Genomic DNA, 19,597 nt, shown 5'->3' on the forward strand with positions numbered 1-19,597 from the left:
AGTCCAAGGACATCCATTCAGTGACTAACGTGGAGGTAATGGCTACAAAGAGGGAACAATTAAGGGGGTTCTAAAGAAACTGAGTTTACAGGTTTGGTGACAGAGAAGAAAGAAGGGTGTGGAGTTGATGAGTCGTGTTAACCAATGCCATACACACAGGAAGTGGGGGAGCAGGAGGAGCATGGAGAGGAGTAGATTTGCTTTGGACACGTAGGATTTGAAGGCCTGAGGCATCCAAGATGTCCAGTGGGGACTTGAATAGACTAATGTGGATTCCAGGAGAAAAGAGGTGACAAGAAATAAAAGAGTTGACGTCACTTGTAGGTGGTAACTGAAATCTTGAAAAACTCTTATAATCTATCACCTAGGGGCAACTTTCTGAGGGAGCTGAAGGACAACACTGAAGAATGCTAATGTTTAAGTAAAGCTTAGAAAAGAGGAGTCACTGAGGCAGTTGATGAGGGATGTACAAGATGAGGAAGGAGGAATTCTGGTGCAATGCAAGGTGGTCCAGGAAAGAAAGTGGGGTCTGAAAGAACAGGAAGAGATATTGGGAAAAAGTGAAGGAGGACATCTGTCTTCATGTTTTCTCAGCTACATCTAGCTGAGGGATTGGGCCTCAGGGCACCTGTGTCCTACATCGAGTTCTGTTAGCAACATAGCCTGGGAGATTTCTTCTTAGGATGCCAGTGTCTCCTTCTAAGTGATGAGAACGTAAGTTTACTCAGGGAAGCTTTTTGTTTGTTTTTGGTGTAAGAGTTAAAATAGTGATTATTGTGATAGTGAATGGGTGGAACATATGTGTATGTGAGGAGAAGTTTTTAAAGGAAGCATAAAGTTGAGATGACTGAGAAGGGACGGTAAAAACTAGAGGACCTCCCTGCAAAAAAGCACACCTAAATATGTCACCATTCTCCTTAAAACTCTCTAATGGCTTCCCTAGTCTTTTCACTCACTCATTCATTCATTCATTCTACAAATATCTCGTAAGGATTTACAATGCACTGGATTTTGTTCTAGATACAGGACATCCAGCAATGAACAAAATCCTCATTCTCTTGTAGCTCACATTCTAACTGGGGAGACAGTCAATAAGCAGGGTGTACCAGGAAAACAGGTCATATAATAGAAAGTGATAAATGATATGGGATAAGAAAAAAGTGAAAAGGAGTACAAATTGTCATGCAGGGGGTTACATTTTAGGTGCAGGGCTTAGAGAAGGCCTCACTGAGTAAGGACCTAAGGGAGGTGAGGGAGTAGCCCTCCCTATGCTGTTTTGGTGGGTGGTGGGCATTCCAAAGAGAATAAATGAGAAATGCCAGGGCCCCAGGAAAGTATCCTCTTGACATATTTGAGGACCAGCAAGAGGAGGCCGGTGTGGCTACAGCCAAGGGAACTAGGGTGTCAGCCACGAGGCTAGAGGGCAGCAGAGTCAGGTAGCAAACTCGGAGCCAGAGGAAGACTTGGACTTTCACTTTGAGGAAGTTAGGAAGCCATTTAGAATTTGTTTGCTTCTTTGTTCTCCTGTATTTACAGGGAACATTTTATTGACAATATTGGGAGTAAGGTTCAACATCAAACCTGGGCTTTCCTGGGGAAATAGCCTTGTGACATTCATCAGGTTTGTGAGATGAAAACACTGCACACATCATATTTTCTGTCTCGGGAAGCCAAGTAGAAGTCACACTGGATGAAAGCCTATTGTGTCACGTGACTCTGATTGCCAATGTGAGCCTGTGACCACTGCTGTTGACTGAGAAGTATATTTATTATGATAACTCTAAATTTTCATTTGAACACTTGTAAACTTCAGCAACTTCCCATCCATTTCTTTATCCTTAGTCCCTCACTGGAATCCCATCTGAGTATTTCTCATCTTCTCCTGAGTCACTTCTCATGGAGGCCCCCATAGACAACTGCATTTGAAAATCCTCAGTATCACCTCAGTCCCATTTGCCCCTGGGTTCCTGACTGTAACCAGATTAGGTAAGTCCCCTGATCTGCTCACCAAGGTCCTTTGTCCTTGCTCATTTTGGAAGATCCGTGGGGCAGATCAGGATTTGTTAGGTGCCACTGAGTGTAGGACACAGACTAAGTGGGAATGGAAGCATTTTTGTTTTTGGTTTGGTTTCAGTTCCTTTCTTCTGGCTTCCATTTGCTGGCCAAGGGTTTTTGGGAAAGTGCACTTCTTCGGTATTTGGTTGTTGTTTGTCTCTTTGTCTGCCCTTTTAAAAACGTTAACATGGGAGTTGCCACATCTATTCCACTCAAAAGCCCCTTGGGGAAGATTTTAGCTGATTGGTCAACCTATGGTTACAAGCCAATGACAAAAAAACAAATGGTATTTTATTATAAAACCACCTGGCTGATCTATGTCTCAGAAAGTGAGGAAAGATGGCCATTGAATGGAACTTTGAATTATTATGCCATCTTGCAGCTGGAGTTGTTTTGTGCGAGGTCTGGAAAAAGGGATGAGATTCTGTACATGCAGGGCTTTATGTAGTTGCATAATCAGGAAGGTGACTGGCCAGTGTAGGGGACTGGAATTGGTTAACCCAAGATATGTCTCTTTGGCATGAGTATTATTTTGGGCTGGTTACTTTTAAAAACTGCAGACATGAGAGAAACTCTGAAAAGCAGAAGTTACCTTTTGTAAGAGACACGCACATTTGTAAGGGAAATCTGCACTTATAAAGATATTTCCCTCTCTGTACCAGGAAGAGGGGGATGACCTTATCTCTAGAAACTCTTATCAATGCAGAAGACAGGGACTTAAATCTGCATACTAACCTTACTCTTGTTAACTGTGCTTTTCTGGTAATCTCCCATAACTGACTCACCCCACCCCCAACATCCTCCTTTGTAGCCGAAGACGGTATTTAAGATGAGAACTTCTGCCATTTTAGCGAGTTGTTCAGTTTTCCTGAGTCTCTGCCATGTATACACGTTATAAATCTTTGTTTAATTTTCTCCTGTTATTCTGTCTCATATGAATTTAATTCATAGCCTAGCCAGAAGGATCTAGAGTGGTTAGAGGAAATAGGGACAAAGCTGATAGTCCAAAGAAAAGTCAAGCCTCCAGTAGTCAAAGATGCTCAGACACCAGAAGAAAAACTTGATGACAATATGAGTACCCTAAGTGTGTTGAATCTTTTTAATCCTAATTTCAAGGTGACCCAGCCAATAGCAAGTAACCCAGACATTAGAAGGAAGCTCAATAAGATTGAAAGGGCCATAGCTGTGAATTCTGGTCAAGTGGTTGAAAATACTTTCAAAGTTTATAATGCTTGAGAGCAGAGTAAATCCAAGCCAATCAAGGTGCTCTTCAAAGCTCACCCAGATGGGAGAAACAGAAAAGGGGACACTAGCCTGGGGAGGAAGGGACACCAGAAATTGGAGAAAAATCAGTGTGCCTATTGCAAAGAAGAGGGGCACTGAAAGAAACAAATGCCCTAAGTTAGAAAAAGTCAGCAAAGAAGAAAAAGAGGTCCCTTCAGAGAAGCTCATGACCTCTTGAGTCCAATAATCAAAGGAGGAAGACGATGACTGACAGGTTCCTCACCATGCTGGTAGCCTCTTTCTAATAGCCCCCCCTCTAACCCAGGGTACAAATGACAGTGGAGACACAATTGGTTCACTTTCTAATGGATACTAGTGCCACTTTTTCAGTGTTAAACTACAAATGGACATTATTAAGTAATTCCTTGGTTGCCATTGTTGGAGTCACTTGTGAAACTCAACAGAGACCCATGCTGCAACTGCTGGAATGCAACTTGGGAAAACAAAAGCTGAAACATAGCTTTTTATATATACCAGATTGTCCTATTCCCTTCCTTGGGGGAGATGTGGTTTGTAAACTGAATGTTCAGATAACGATTTCACCCAAGAAGAAACAGTTCCACCTACAGGTGCCACTGGAAAATGCACTCAGACTAAAGGCCCTCCTGGAAAGACTGGAAGAAGGTACGAAGAATAGAAATATTTTTTGTCAGTTTTGTTAAAAAAGATAAATTTATCCTAAAGTACTAGGAAAGAAAAAACAATTTAAAAAAAGAAAACATGGGACAAATTCTGAATGTAAAAAGTAACTGACAGAAGATTTGTGGAAGCAAAACCCTGAGGAGTTTTGTGCATGGTCAAGTTGGCCAAGATTTAAATAAATTCAATTAAACAAATGAGTTTCCGTATCAAGGGTAAGCTGGTGTAAAGTTAGAACTTGACTTTCCTTCTCTTAAAAAGATAATTTCTTGAACTCTTGGTCTGTTTTTAATAAGGAGGTTATAGAAGATTTTTCTTTACTTTTGAGTAAATTTTGACAAGCTCCCTCTGAAAAAAAGTATCCAAGTCCTAAATTAAAAACTTCTTTTGAACTGAAAGAATGAGGAGAGTTTCACTGGGGATTTTCAGAGCACCCCTGAGACTTCTCAAAGAGATTTGCTCTCTTTCCATAGTGAAAAACCTTCTAAACTAATTAGGCTTACTTGGATGTTAAATTAGGTGGGAAGTGTTGTCAAATAAGTAGTGATAAACTTTCTTAGATGGTATTATGTGGATAGATGTTATTGATATAAATATTTAAAAATTATATAAGATTCCTAAAATTCTGATCTGTCTTGGTTATCAATCATAATTCTGGTTATTATCTCAAAGTGATATGTCACAGAAATGGTGAAGTGTCTTTGTCAATTGCCATTTTTAAGTCTTTTGCTGTTTGCAGACAGTTGTTTTACTCTGATGTTTTTGAAAATATGTTTCATCTTCAGAAAAATTCATGGAAAGGATGCTAACAATTGCTCTAGAATACAAGTTTCTGATAAACTTTCAGATTATGAAACTGAACTGAGTAAGAAATTATAGAGGGTAACTGAAAAGCTGATGGACTCATGAAACTGCCAACAGAAGATCAAAAATTGATCTACATGAAACTGACTGAACTGGTAAAAATAATTAGAATTCTTATGAATTTTTGTTTAAAATATTACTAAATTTTAATGGTTTATTTTACAGATTTAAGAAAACCTTTTGCTCTTTTCTCTTAAGAAACTATGAATTATAGCAATTTGTAAACAGAATTGGAGCATTTATCTTTCTCTCCCTATCTGATCTCTCCAGAATTTGAAAACTCTTGATAAAAGAGTATTCGTATTTTCATGGCAATATAATTATTTGCATAAATTCCATAAGAATCTGTTCTTCTTATAACAGTACACAATTGGAAACATTAATTATAATACGAAGGCTTTGACTGGAACATCATATTTCAGAAAAACATGCAGACTCAGATATTACCAGTCAGCTTTTGAGGAATGAAGTTTGACTTTATGGAATAAAGCCATTTGAAAATGTTGGCCTAGTACCTTGCTTACGGGTTCCCAATAACCTGGTAAGGTTGAGTAAAGAAGGTCTCTCCCTCTGGCAGGTGCAGGGAACCTCAATATTTTGAGGATCTCAGAAGAGAGAAATTCACTCAAATCTGTAGGTATTGCAGGCAGACTCTAATGACATGTCCTTGGCTTGCCTTTCCTGGCCTTGAAAGGCCAGGAAGTTTCAATCACCCTCCCTGCAAACAGCAGACTTTTAAAATCCTTTACCCACTTCTCAGTGGGGAGCCAGCAGTTCCTGAAGCCTTAGCCAGCTGTTATTCCCTTTGCCTGGCAAAGAAAATAATAAAACTATTTTTTTCCTTTTCACTCAAAACTCTGTTCTCCTTATTTGAATTGGCACCAAGTTCAGAGACTGAACTTTCTGTAACAATAGGGTAAGTAAGCACATGCTGATGGGAAAGGATGAGTGTGTTCCAGGAATAAAACTCATTTCGTCTTTATCTTAGAACTTTGTGTTGAGTATCTCTACTCAAAAGGATTTTCTGAGATATCTTAATAGATTCATAGCAAGAAAATAGTGGTATTTTCATAAACTTAGTATGAAATATTTATAAGTTGTGGTTATTTTTAAGCTCAAGTTAATTATTAGTAAAATGTTTATAACTCATGTTACAAAACTTTTAGTTCGTCATTCTCTCAACATCTTTCTTTGTCTCTCATGAGTTAAGAATCCTCTCTGCACATCACAAGGAAAAATACTTCTTTCTTTTTCTTTTTCTCCTATCTATATGAGAAGATGGATGTTCACTAAACTTATCGTAATAATTGCACAATACATGTAAGTCAAATCATTATGTTGTACACTTTAAACTTACACAGTGCTGTATGTCAATTATATCTCAATAAAGCCAGAAAAAACAGAAAGATTTTATGTCCCTTCAAAAAAGAAAGAAAGTAAAGGAACCCTTTCTAACATTTTTATCTATGGGCGACTGGATTAAAATCAGAATTCCAGAGCTCAGAGTAACAAAACTAGGCACATAGACCTCTTTACAAAATGCTACCACTCCAGGCTTCTTTCTGCATAAATGCAGTCCATACTTGATTCACTCAGGGGCACACTCACATGAAGCTGACATCCAGCGACAGTGAAGGTATTGAAGCCAGGTACCTGAGGGATATTGTAGGTGTTAAACCAATTTACTGTTTTTCCTGGTTAACTTGGGGAGTGACTCTGGGGTCTTTGTGAGCTTGTTTTTCAGCAGAAAGCAAATGCCTTCAGGGAGGTTGTGATCACCTAAAGGCCCTCAGTGCCTTTGAAGCCCGGAAGTCACATTGCCCAGAGACTTATCAAGAGTAACCCTGTTGTTTCAAGAGGGTCTTCCTTCCAACCCCTTAGCTCTGTAAACAGCCCAGCTTTCTGTCCTTAGGGAGGCAAATTTGAGTGAACCCAGGCTTCCACCTACTTGTTTTGGCCAATTCGAATAAATGTTTCCATCTTCAAGCACCATGTCTCAATGTTTGACTTGCTGGGCAGTGGGCATGTGAACTTGAGATTATGAGGTTCAGTATCAGTAAAATGAAACTAGTACTTACATAAAAAAACAGAAGCACTGCTAATCTTATGTTCTCTTTGTGAAGCAATTATTCAATATGTATGTAAGACATAAAATACTTGTATTCATTGTCTCAGTTATTCTGCTTCTCAGAAATTTCTATTCTATAGGTATAAAGTTCCAGTTTTACAAGATGAACAGGTTATAGACATCTGCCGTACAACGTTGTGCCTATGGTTAACAACACAGTGATGCGCATTAAAAACATTGTTTAGAAGAGCAATCTCATGTTAAAAGTTCTTATCTTTTAAATAAAAAAAAATAAATTATCCTCAGGTAAAAATATTGAGAAATATCTTGAAAAAATCAAAATGTTCAAAATGGAGCAATACCTTAGCAAACTATGGTACATCCACTTAAAGGGATGTTCCATATTCCCTAGGTATAATAAACACAAAACCAAATAAAATCATAAAAAGGTATAATATAAAAATTTCATGATAACTTTCTGTCTTAGAAATTACAGGATAAAATTTTCACCTTTGATGTAAAATTAATTATGAAAAATATGTCCAAAAGCAAAAAAAGAAAAAAAAATTAGTTTCCAACATTAAGATTATTGATGATTTTAAAATTATTTTGTCTTTAAAAATACGCTGTCAAGTTATTGTATTACTCTTAAATTTTAGATACACGTTTAAAAAGACAAAATTGATGTGCCTAAGGATAAATATGTGCGCACATATAAACAGAGACACACTTCCATCCTAGGCAAAGACGGTCTACAGTAGACTTACGTTGAATCCAGGACGTCATAAATTTAGCATAAGAAAGAGCTTCCTGAGCATTAAGCTTGTAAAACATCACAGCATGTTACCCAGAGAGGTTTTGGAACCCACTTTAGGATTCATAAGAAAAGGTAAACACTGATTTTTTTCTACCATTCTACGGTAACTTTTGCAGTTCTGCTTGGAGACAAGGGAATGACCATGATGGCCTCTCGAGGTCAGTTCTGAGCCAGCAACTCGGTTACTTACACTTGTCTTGTTATTTTCACAGAAGCCTGCTTTAGTGCAGGACCCTGAGCCATAATGATGCTTTATGGACACCAGTTGTACCCCTGGTGGGAAGAGATCCTTTAGCCAGCAAGTTGCTCCGGGTCATTACAGAGACAGTCATAACACACCTGACTGCCTTGCTTTCTGCTTTTTTCCACACCCACCATCCACACACAGTGTCCTGCCCTCCCACTGCACCCCTAGAAGCCTCTGTGAGCTTTTATCCCTCTGTCTCATCCATCTCCCAGAGCTTCCATGTCATCAGGTAGTCTATTTCCCCCTCAGTGACAAGGTCTGTTGCGGTGGGGGCAGGGTGGGGAGGCTCAGTCAGTCATATGCCATTTGTCTTCTTGTGCCTTTAATAATGGCCTCACCTAATCTTTTCTTCCTGTCCACACATGTGGTGGTCACTATACCCCTATAGGCTGGGCCCTACTCTGACCTGGCTTACTATTATCTCTTGGGTCATAGTAATGACGTTACTGGACCAAGGGAATCATTTAGAGATAAGAAAAAAATTAAAATTTGTATGTCCAAATGAAGGAACACCGAGTTCACTAACACAAAGTCTTCCTCTTTCTGGATAATGTGAAAAAAAAAGTTCCTGGAGTCAGATGAGTAACACTAACATTACCTATGAGGACAACAGCAAAGATAATTGACCCTGACTGCAGGAAAACAATGTTGACTCCCACTATGAGGCAGAGGGTGCTTCTCTCAGAGTGGTCTGATTAAATGGCTCTGTCAGGTCTAAGTGCATCAGTGGGCACTGTGGTGAAGCATGTGGCCAGTCCTTTTATGCTTTCATGAGAGCAGGAAATCATCAGAGAATCTGTTCTCTCTTCCATCTGTTTCCTATGGACTCCTTCTCTGATTTGTCTCCACTCTGCACCTCCTTTCTCTGAGAGCTATGGGAACTCCCTTAGAAAATTCAGTGCTATCTTCTACCTGCCTATCCAAGGCATCTGTAATGGACTATTTATTATTTCTGTTTCACTGTAGGAAAAACTAAGGTCAGAGTTAAGTGATCTGACCCAGATCAGTTGATATATCCAGGACCCTTACCCAGCTCACTTCAAGCCAAAAGTCTCAAAATGCTGGCTTTCTTTGTCTGACACAACATTGATGTTTCTAAGCAAACACACATTTTTTTTTCTCAGAATATTTCCTGGCCAAATCTCAGAGAGATAGACACTGGCTGGGACAAGGATAATAAGCTGGAGAAAGGTGCTCTTCCTGTGGAGGGCATATTGCTCTGTGATACTGTTACCAAACTGAAACAGGTTTGCTTTCTGATGAGTTAAAATCAGACTGTCCGCCAGAAGTAGTTGCCACACAAAGTAAGGTATATTTGCAGCAAATAGAAGATCACAGAGAATCATCTCCAAAGTGGCAGCTCTCCCCATGCACAGGACAGCAGGGGCCTTTTATCTCATATGGGGAATGAATATTCAAAAGAGATAGGGGTGCATTTTCTTGTGCAAGCTCAGTTTTTCCTCCATGCATGTGCTGCTCTTGCAATGGGGCTCAGTCTGGTTCAGAGTGGCTGGTGATTGCATCTCTTAACATAACAAAACAAAGTAAACAGATAAAAAGACAATTAAGAGAAACAGTGAAATGCTTCCAAAACCTCTCTTTACTTCCTTGAGGCAATTGGTGACAAAATCCCTCCTCTAGATTCACCCTGATCCTCATTCTTGAGGGGCACAGACTGAAGGTCCATTGTCTGTAACTGCTTCCTGCTGAGCATGGGTATTGTCATAGGGACCGGTAGAGGAGCAGAATTTTTTCACAGCTAATCTAAGATGGGTCTGTACTTCATCAGGCATAGCCAGGAGTTATTCATATCCTTGGGTAACAACCATCTGTTCTCAATGTGCTTAGTCACAAATTGTACCAAACAATTAAATATGAAGGGTTCAGAGAGCAAGATAAGACAGATAGCTATTAAGAGGCCCAAGAGTGGGTGGTCTGTCTGGCTTCTTTCTGTTAGCCAAGTGGCCTTTTCCAGTAACCCGGTTGTATTCTCTTCTATAGTGCCACTAGCACTAACATAGAAAAAGCAAGATGTATTATCTAAGGCACAGACTCCTCCTGGCTATGATGTGACAGAAGAACACAAAGGCATCGATGACAATAAAGCTATCTATAACACTGCACGGTAAGCTAGCCATTCTAACTTTTAATGTTCCTACTGGGAGCAGGAGTCATCATCTCTTTATCAAGAGTAGACTAAAAGTTTAAGAGAATTATCCTTTTAAGAGGAGAAAAAAGAAAGGAAAACACCAAATTCTAATTTTGTAACAGCTTACTTTTGACAATTAAAACTCATTCACTTAATTAAATTCACTTTAATCTTAGCCAACTTGACCATGCACAAAACTGTCTCCTTGAGGTTCCTCTTCCACAAACCTTCTATAACATTCTTCTTACACTCAAAATTTGTCCCACACTCTCATTATTTCCATCTAGTACTTTAGGACAAAGTTATCTTTCTTAAAAAACAACAAAAAAATTTCCATTCTTTATAATACCTTTTTTTACTGAAAGCATACATCTTACTTTCCTTGAATACAGAGATGTTTTCCTTATTAATTTTTAGTAGCTTTACTCACATACATTAATTAGAATTTTCAACCCTTACAGACTTTAATTTTTACTGAAAACTAAGAAGTAAGCAGTTATGACTGTCTTTTTTTAATGCTATATATATGTTTTTTTGGTGAGGAAGATTGGCCCTGAGCTAACATCTGTTGTCAATCTTCCACTTTTCTCTTATCCCCAATGCCCCAGTACCTTGTTGTATATCCTAGATGTAAGCACTTCTAGTTCTTCTATGTGGGATGCTGCCACAGCATGGCTTGGTGAATAGTGTGTAAGTCCACACCCAGGATCCAAACTGGCAAACCCCAGGCTGCCAAAGTGGAGCACATGAACTTAACCGCTACACCTCTGGGCTTGCCCCCTGAACTGTGGTTTATATCAGCATTCTATGGCTTAGCAACTTTATGAATACTTTTCACGATTTCTAGAAACATGTTGCTTCATAGTACAATCTTCTAATAAAAACACAAGACGCTTACTAATAGACCCAAAGGTCTTTTAGTTTCTCTGTAATAAGAAGCCAGATGTCAACAAACCTATTTCTAGTAATTAATGTCTAATACTTTATCTTATTTTCAGATGATCTAGATAGTCAATGAATTTTCCATCATTTAATTTAACCTAGCAAAATTTCAAAGATTCAAATTACCAAAGAGATTTTGGAAATTATTTTAAATACACATGCCATAAAATTATTGCTATAATTTTTGCTAAAATTTTGCTAAATTTTATCTTTAATCTCTCTTTTTCTTTAGCAGTGAAAGATTCACCCTGAGCTAACATCTGTTGCCAATCTTCCTCTTTTTTTCCCTCCCCAAATCCTAAAGGCATGGTTGTATACCCTACTTGTAAGTATTTCTAGTTCTTCTATGTGAGCCACCACCATTGCATGGCAACTGATAGACAGGCAGTGTGGTTCCAGGACTGGGAAATGAACCTGGGCCACAGAAGCAGTGAGCACTGATCTTTAACTACTAGGCCATCAGGGTTCTATCTATAATCGACAGGCTCTATCTATAACTATCTCACTTACATCTAAATCATTTCCTCTCAACAATTATAGTTTGATTACTGGTGAAAGCTTCATGAGTCATTAGACAAAATTAGCTATAAAATTAATTTATTATTTTTGCTATCCAGTTTTTTAACAGAGATAACATGAGCTTATTTGAGTAGTAAACCCAGGACATATGTTGGCATCATATCCAATGTTGTTAATTCTGAGAATAAGCCTATTTCAATCAAACCAACAAAGTTAGTCTTTCATTTACCAAAGATTATTTCATATCATGTTAACTTGAAAGACACTTGGGTTAGTTTCTATTGCATTTAGAAATAATTTATATAAGCACTTACTTTAAACCAACTAAATAGTTTTTTTTTTTGAAATTACACTATCCAGAGATAAAACACCAAACATACATAATGTACACATAGACACCTATACACAAAGACTCCACAGCTACTTTTTTTAAACTTTAGGACAGCATATCAAACCTTTAAAAGTCTGCACAAGGTGTTTAACAAAGATTATTTCCAAGAAATGTCCTTTAGTCTCTAGGCTAGAGACTTGGTGAGAGTTTTACACCATAATGGGTAAGCCCATAGTCAGTTTTTCTGCTTCCTTGATGAAGAGGCAGCTGGCAGCTACAGCTCTCAAGCATGGGGGCCATCCTTTCACCGTGGTGTCTAACTGCTTTGAGAAACAGGCTATAACTCTTTGTAAGGATCCCGACATTTGGGTTAGCACTCCTGCAGCTATTCCCTGTCTTTCATAAACATACAGGTCAAATGTTTTGCTCAAGTCTGGTAAGACTAGTGCAGGCACTTCCATTAGCAAGTATTTAAGCTTATTGAAAGTTTGGTCACATAACTCATCCCATTCAAAGGGGTCCATTTCTGGCCCCTGTAGTTTTTCATAGAGAAGTTTAGCAATCAACCAAAGTTAGAGGTCCAAATGTGGCAAAAGCCAGTCATCCCCAAGAGTCCTTGTAGCTGCCTATGAGTTTTGGTGGAGCAAGTTGACATATTATCATTTTTCTCTCTTAAGGAAGGCTGCATTGCACTTTTGAAATGACAAACCCCAAACACTTTATAGTCTCTTTAGATGTGTGTGCCTTCTCTTTAGACACTTTATTTCCCTTACTGGCTAAGAAGTTCAACATATTTAACTTAATTCTGAGACTATCTACCTGGGGATAGCATCAGATCCCGCAGGTTAAGGGTTTAGTCCCAAAAGACAATCCCTTGCCTCCCATTTTAGACGACAATTGCAAGTCCAGGTTGTCCCCTGGGCTTCTGACAAACCGGCTATAGATCAGAGGTTTGCATGACACTCACCTTGGGTTTGATTAATTCAATTGAGCAGCTCACAGAATTCAGGAAAACATTCAACTTAAACAGATGGAAGAGATGCATAGAGCAAGATACGTGGGAAGCGATGTGGAGCTTCCAGGCTCTCTCTGGGCATGCCACTCTCCCGAGCTTGTACATTTTCACTAAGCCAGAAGCCCTCTGAACACCATATTTTTTGGTTTTAATGGAGCCTTCATTGAATGGTTGATTAAATCATTGACCATTGGGGATTGAACTCAATCTTCAGCCCTCTCCCCACACAGGAGGTGGTGAGAGGGGGATGGGGCTGGAAGTTCCAATCCTCTAATAACATAATTGGTTCCACTGGGAACTAGCCCTCACCCTTAGGGGTTTTCTAAAGTCACCTTATTGACATAAATTTAGGTATATTTGAAAGCGGCTTGTTATTAATAACAAAAGACACCCATTTCACTTTTATTGCTCTAGAGTTATTTCAGGAACTGAGGAAAAAAGTACTTTTTCAACCAAAGATGCCCATATGTCTCTTGTTTAAGCAATCACAAGGGTTTTAGGAGCTCTGTGCCAGAAATCAAATGAAGAAAAAATATATATTTCTTATACATCACAATATCACAGTGACCTAGCAGGATTTCTGCTGAGGGAAGGGCAGGGTGACCAGACATCACCTTGGGGGGTAGTGAGGATCCAACGGGATCCAGCACTGTACAAAACCTGCTATCCCAAGAGAGATTAACTAACAGGGCATAAGGATTAGGTACTATAGGATGCATGTTTCCTACTGCTACATTGACAGCCCTAAGGCCTTGAACAAATCTATATTCTCTAATTCCTGGCTTTTTAACAGGTAAAACGGGAATGCTGCATGGGGATCTACATGGCCTGATCAATTCTTGTTCTAAAAGTCTGTTAATTACAAGAAGCTTTCCACTTATGGCCGCTGGCTACAAGGGGTATTGTTTGACCTGAGGCCAACTATCTATTTGTTTTTATTCCACATTTACAACTGGGGCACTGGCTGCTGATCCTACCTGCCCTCATGTCTATACTTCCAAATTAACTTGGCTTAAACATTTAAGGGAATCTTTTCCTTCTCAGGTGCTGTTGTATCTTGTAATAGGATCATGAGCTCAATTCCCCAACTTTTAGAGACTTGGATCTCTATTTTATCTTATCTTGTTCCCAGCTTATTAAAGCCCATAGCTTAGATAGTATGTCCCTCCCTAGAAGAGGAACAGGCCATTCTTGTACATATAGAAAAGAATGCTTCAGCATTTTGGATCCTATTTCCTAGGTCAAGGGCTCAAAAAACCTTTTGGCCTCTCCTTTTCCTGATATGCATTTTATTTCATACTTTTTATTGAAAGTGTTTCCCTTTTGGGTATTCAACACCAAAAATGTGGCTCCAGTATTGAGCATGAATTTCACATGCTTGCCTCACACTGTCAAGGTCTCACATTGATCCTCACTGGAGATGAGAATTTGGTTGCCTGGGTCCAACAGGGTAGCCTCATGGCCCCGCCACATCTCATCTGTAGTCAAGGGTAGTTGGTGTGACCCAGTCCTGTTCAATCACCTCCCTCTCAGGGAACAGTTCCGACAATCCCCCACCAAGGCCCTTCCTGACAGCAGTATGCACATTGATTAGTCCTCAACCATTCTGATGGCCTTCTGGTCCCCCATTGGGAGCCAGCATGACACATTCTTGATGTCTTTATCTTCTTCCTGGGGTTACCTTGAGCAGTCTGGAGGGCTACTAGGAGCAGATCCACCTGTCTCTCCATCTTTTTATCATCCTTCTTTTCCCTAGCTTCATCCAAGTGGTTGAACACCCTGGAAGTGGCCTCTACTAGCTGTGCAGAATTAGTATCAGGATGTGTAGTCAAAATGTGGCATTTCCTATAGAAGTCTGGAGCACTTTGAGATAAGAAATAGCTTTTAAGAACCACTGTACTGCCCTTGGCCTCAAGGGTCCCAATTTGTATATCTCCTGAGGCAGGCCCCTAGCCTCTGAAAAGAAAAGGCAGAAGGGTTTTCCTCAGGACCATGTTGGACCTCTCTTAAGTTAAACCAGTTAATCGGTGGCTGGCCTACCATTTGTATGGCTTACAAAAGCATACCCCAAAAATGTCCTAGCTTTTCTCAGTCATCAGGGTCATTGGGATTCCACCTGGGCTCAGTTCTGGGCAAGGTTTTCCCACTGGGCGCTTGAATTTCTGACTCAGGGACACATCCACTATCTGCTTATTTCCTGGATTTTAACAGAATAGCTGACTTTTCCTTGACTGTGAGGAAGGTAGTTAACAGGCCCTTTGTCAGGTTTATGAATTCCCCTGAGTCAGCCCTCAATCCTCTGGTGTGTGCTCTTCACTTGTAAATGAAAGGGCCAGTATCATCCCTGAATTAGAAGCCTATTTATACTGGCAAAATGCCAACAGCCCTCTTGGCTCCTCTTCTGTCTCAGTGTCCAATCCACAGTGAAGCCACTAGGCACAGAGCCTCTTCCATCGCTTCTGCTGCTGCTCATGGCCCCTGGGTCAAGCCAGGCTGGGCCAAGTGGAGTGCAGAGTACCTGCACCTGGGCACCCACCTGCCCTCTGGCCACATCTCCTGCAGCTGCAGCTGCTGCCTTGATGAGGCAGGGTGCACTGGGAAACCCTGTACCACATCCTGGACACCTTCCCCTCCTTGCTGCCACCACTGCCACCAGCTGAGAGTGTCACAGCCTGAGAGTGTCTGGAGAAGGGTGAAAAGAGCTGGAGTCTTTTCTTATAGTCTGTTTTCAACCTCTCAGGGGCACCTTATGCAGATTTTCCCCAGAGAAGATTTAGTACCCTAGTAGCCTGAATCTAGACCCAAGCCAAGTAACTAAATCTCCAGGGGGAATCTAACCCCACCTAAGGGGAACCCTCCTTCTTTCACAGACACAACACAAACACAAAAGGGGCTCAAATCCACACTCAGTGATCAATGTCAGCATCCCTGACCACAAAGATAGACTCAACAACTCTTGAGGGAATTTAACCCCACACAAGAACCTCTCCTTCAGTGAGAGACACAGACATAGATTACACACACTCAGCAGTTTCAGAGGGGCCTCAAGCCCACATATTCCAAGGGGGCTTTGAACACCCAAAAGGCAGATTCAGTGACTCCAGCGAGGGCCTCAAACCCCCACCTCACCATTCCAAAGAAGGCTCAAACTCCACAGGGGACTAAACCCATTAACAACTAGTCAAGTGTTGGTCACTTGCATTTCACTTGACCCAAAACATTGGGCCCCTCCAAAAGCCAGGTCCTATAGTCCCTTAATCTTATTATTTTTATTTATTTTTTATTTTTTTGAGGAAGATTAGCCCTGAGCTAACTACTGCCAACCCTCCTCTTTTTGCTGAGGAAGACTGGCCCTGTGCTAACATCCATGCCAATCTTCCTCTTCTTTATACGTGGGAGGCCTACCACAGCATGGCTTTTTGCTAAGCCGTGCCATGCCTGCACCCGGGATCCAAACCGGCGAACCTTGGGCCGCGGAGAAGCGGAATGTGTGAACTTAACTGCTGCGCCACTGGGCTGGCTCCTCTTAATCTTATAAAACAGACTTGAATTGACTCAGGCTTAAACAGCCAGAGGGGACTAAAACCCTCAAAGACAGCCAGAGGAGACTTGAATCCCCTAAAGACAGAGCCAGGGTTAAACATACTTTGTGTGACAACTTAAAACACAACTCTTATAGCTGTGTCATGGGGTCAGCATCACTTACATCCATTGAAACACCTTCCAAGAAAAGCACTCAGTGGAGCTAATGGTCTCCCACTGGGGCAGTGATATCAAGCCAGGGGCACAACCACCAAGAAGGGTGTCCCACCTGGGTTGCCAAATTTGTTACCAAAACAAAGTGGCTTTGCTTCCTGGTGAGTTGAAGTCAGACTTTCCACCAGAATTAGTTGCCACACTAAGTAGGGTTTATTTTCAGCAAATAGGAGATCACACAGAATCATTGCAAAAGTCCAGGTTCTCCCTGAGCTTGAGTGAGCAGGGGCTTTTTATTTCAGATGGAGAATGAATATTCTAAAGGGAGAGGTTGGAATTCACTTGCACAGGCTCAGTTGGTTCTTCTGTGCAGATGCCCCTCTTGTGGGGCTTGGTCTGGTTCAGGATGCTTGGTGATTTCATTTCTTAACAAAAAACAAACAAACAACAACAATAGAAAACAATTTGGAGAAATAGTTGAATGCTTCTAAAACTTCCCTTGAGTTCTTTGGGGGCATTTAGTCTGAACAAAGCTGGGGGCATCACAATCCCTGACTTCAAAAGGTATTACAAAGCCATAGTGATCAAAACAGCATGGTACTGTTACAAAAACAGGCACACAGATCAATGGAACAGAACCAAAAGCCCAGAAATAAAACCACTCATCTACAGACGGCTAATCTTTGACAAAGGTACCACGAACATACAATGGAGAAAAGATAGTCTCTTCAATAATTGGTGTTGGGAAAACTGGACAGCCACATGGAAAAGAATGAAAGTAGTCCATTATCTCACCTCATACACAAAAATAAACTCAAGATGGATCAAAGACAAGAAGATATGTCCTGAAACAATAAAACTCCTGGAAGATAATATACGTAGTACATTCTTGAACTGGAACTTAAAGGGATCTTTTCAAGTATCATGTCTTCTCACACAAGGGAAACAAATGAAAAAATAAACAAGTGGGAATCCATCAGACTAAAGAGCTTCTGCAAGGCAAAAGAAACTAGGATCAAAACAAAAAGACAACTCACCAATCGGGAGAAAATATTTGCAAATTGTATATCCAATGAGAGGTTAATCTCCATAATACATAAGGAACTCACACAAATGAACAACAAAAAAAACAAACAGCCCAATCAAAAACTAGGCAGAGGATATGAAGAGACACTTTTTCAAAGAAGATATACAGATGGCCAATAAACACTTGAAAAGATGCTCAACGTCACTAATCATCAGGAAAATGCAAATCAAAACTACACTAGGATACCACCTTACCCCACTTAACATGGCTATAATCACTAAGACTAAAAATAACAAATGTTGGAGAGGGTGTGGAGAAAAAGGAACCCTCATACACTGCTGGTGGGAATGCAAACTGGTGCAGCCACTATGGAAAACAGTATGGAGATTACTCAAAAAAACAAAAATAGAACTGCCATATGACCCAAAAATCCCACTACTGTTGTTTACCCAAACAACTTGAAATCAACAATCCAAAGTAACATATGCACCCCTATGTTCATTGCAGCACTATTCCCAATAGCCAAGACATGGAAACAATCCAAGTGTCCATGGACTGACGATTGGATAAAGAAGACGTGGTACATATATATATATATATATATATATATGCAACAGAATACTACTCAGCCATAAAAAAGATAAAATCATCCCATTTGCCACAACATGGACAGAGCTGGAGGGAATTACACTAAGTGAAATAAGCCAGCGAATGAATGAATACTCACATGGAAGAAAAAAAACATGGATGAATGAATAAATGGATAGATGGAGGAAAGAAATAAGGGAGAGAAACAAAGAAAGAAAAGACGGAGGAAGGAAGAGAGGGGGACACAGGGAAGCAGACATTTCCCACTCATCTAATAATGGTCAAGATATATTAATAATCAATACTAATGTTAGGGAGTCAAAAGGGATGTTGCTTCTGAGATGCAGATATCAAAGAAATCAAGCAAGCCCTGAAGGAAGCTGTGGACTTTCGGGGAAAAGAGAAAGAAAGAACTTCATTCAATAACTAATAAGGTTTTGAGTCAGACAGACTTTGGCTCAAAGTCTCTCCTCTGTGACTCATAAACTGAGTAATCTTGAAGTAAGCTTTTAAGGCTCCAGGGTCCTAGGAGGAGTCAGTGGCTGACTAACACCTCTCTATGCAGAGAGATGGGTTTGAATCAGGATCACTGCTGAGGGTTTCAACATAAACTATAAGAAGGACTTTCTAGGCGACTTATGGGCCTCCAAAATAACACAAGAGGTTAGTTTCTTCCATCAAGGGCTGGAATGGCTCAGAAAAACACTGAAATTTAAAACTTAAATTGGTCTGGGTCAAGGCTGCCCCAGGGAGAGAAGCCCAAGGTGTCCTGGCCTAAATGCTGATCTATATGACCTAATTCATATCTCAAGTTATAAGACTGCACAGTAACCAGACCCTGCCTTCAATGATACCATTTTAATAAATTTTTGCATGATCTTTCCTCTGTCTAATAAAAAGAACTCACATACCCATGCCTTATAAATTTAGCCCTACCTTCAATGTTTAGCAGCTCTTCACTGCCCATGGGTCCTGTCCCCATGCTATTCTCTGAGTAAACGTGCACTACTACCAGACCTTGAGAGTCCAAGAAATCTTTCTTTCGACTCCTTGGTTCACTGAGCCCACATCGTTTCTTCGTGGGCCTATACGGGGATTTTGCTTCACCAGCTTGTGAGCTTAAGTTCTGGTAAGTGGACTTTTCTTCCTTGTGCCTTTGTCTTTTTCAAGGATGGATCTAAATTCACTTCATTGGGAATCTGCTCAGACAGCTGTATGAATCCACGTTTGCTGTCCATGGCTACTCTATGGGGCAAACCATGGCATTCAGCCCAAAGAGAACCAATACCTTAAGCCTGAGGGTGATGAAGAGTGATTTCATCCATTCCTTCCTAGTCCTACTTCTAATATATAAAT

Source organism: Equus asinus, chromosome 27 (genome assembly GCF_041296235.1).
Source record: "Equus asinus isolate D_3611 breed Donkey chromosome 27, EquAss-T2T_v2, whole genome shotgun sequence".
Taxonomy (NCBI): Eukaryota; Metazoa; Chordata; class Mammalia; order Perissodactyla; family Equidae; genus Equus; species Equus asinus.